Source organism: Orycteropus afer, unplaced genomic scaffold, assembly GCF_000298275.1.
Source record: "Orycteropus afer afer isolate SDZICR_OR568_19922 unplaced genomic scaffold, OryAfe1.0 scaffold00441, whole genome shotgun sequence".
Classification (NCBI taxonomy): Eukaryota; Metazoa; Chordata; class Mammalia; order Tubulidentata; family Orycteropodidae; genus Orycteropus; species Orycteropus afer.
Genome location: NW_006922028.1, coordinates 1,966,719 through 1,968,426, shown reverse-complemented (window position 1 = coordinate 1,968,426; position 1,708 = coordinate 1,966,719). Strand labels below are relative to the sequence as shown.

General features: G+C 37.6%; 1 protein-coding gene across 1 annotated transcript in view; it reads left to right on the top strand.

Moving 5' to 3' along the window:
* SLC35F1 (solute carrier family 35 member F1) overlaps window positions 1-1,708 on the top strand; it is a 654,684-nt gene that overhangs the window by 564,328 nt on the left and 88,648 nt on the right. The window lies entirely within an intron of this gene.

Below are 1,708 nucleotides of genomic sequence, written 5' to 3'. Positions count from 1 at the left end.
ATTGCAGCAATTAAAACAAAAAAAATTTAATATGTATCAAATTTCTGATGCTACATAAGAACTTTTGTGACAGGAAAAAAAAAATTGAACCCTTTTGTTGACATCAACATTGGGATAAGAAGTACCCACTTTTCTTGGAATTGCCTTTTCTTCTGTAAAATTGGATGTTACCAAAAAACCTGTTGCCGTCAATTCCAACTCATAGTGAGCCAACAGGACAGAGTAGAACTGTCCCAAGGGTTCCCAAGGCTGTAAACTTTATGGACACTAACTGCCACACCTTTCTCCCGAGGAGTGGCTAGTGGGTTCGAACTGCTGACATTTCTGTTAGCAGCCAAGCATTTAGCCACTAAGCCATTAGGGCTCCCCATTGGACGATAAGTGGTCAACATTGGTACACTTCTTTTATGAGACTGGGTCATGTGATGAATGTCACTTAGGTTTTTTAATTGCACCAAAGAACTTTAGGAGCCAAAGGACCATCTTACAAAATAGTGATTAGATACTACATTTACTTTTATTTTGTTTTTTAATTGCCGCCAACCTTTAAAAAATAGTCACCTGGAAAATACCCTGCACCAGGGCTCCAGAATTGGTGTGCCTTCATTATCAAAGGTGTTCCATGTGGCTTCTCCTTTACAGCAGGGCTGATTCAGTTGCATTAACTAGCCAGGGATTTAAAACATTTCTAAAACATTCCAGATATACACCTGAACTTTAATCAGGCATTTAGTTTAATATATATTTCCATTACCATGTTAAAAGCTTTTCATGGGAAAAGAGAATAGTTGACTTCATCCCTTTCATATTGTTCAATCTATGATTCACTTTAGTTTGAGATTTTGAAAATTCTGTCCCCAACTGCATTGTTACTGTAGTTCCATGGAAGCATTACAGATCTCTGAGAGACCATCTCTACATTTACTAATGCATGGGGGAGAGATGGGCAGTAAAAGTGGCTTCTGAGATTATTGCCATATTTTTTGCATATAACATACCCACATAATGTGCACACACATATGATATACATAGCATGCATAGGGGTGGTTGTGTGGCTTACTAAAACGTATAACGTGTATTTTATTTGCATAAGAATATGGTATGAATGTTAACCAAAAAACCGAACCACTGCCACTGAATCAAATCAAAATCATAGCAACCCTATAGGACAGAGTAGGAGTGCCCCATAAGGTTTCCAGGGCTATAAATCTTTATGGAAGGAGACTGCTTCATCTTTCTTCCATGGAGTGAATGGTGGGTTCTAACCAATGACCTTTTGGTTAGCAACTAAATGTTTTAACCGCTACACCAGTAGAGCCCTGTATAAAACCGAAAACCAAACTCACTGCCCTCGAGTCAATTCAACTCATAGCCTCCCCTCCTTGGGCTTCTGAGGCAGTATCTCAATGAAAGTAGATTGCCCAGTCTTCCTTCCAAGGAGTGGCTAGTGGGTTTGAACCATCAGCCTTCTGATTAGTAGTCAAATGCCTTAGGTATTACACCACTGGAGCCCTGTATAGAGTGTATAAAAATAACTTAATAAAACCAAATAGATATATCTGCATAACTTTTCTACTTCCTGAGAAAAAGCATGAGTATGAAAGAAGTTAGAACATAGGCAAAATTCAATTGAAATATTATTATGTTATTTCTTGCCCTTCAAGATATCCTCTTTCATAGTAATACCTTTTTTTTTTTTTTTTTTTTC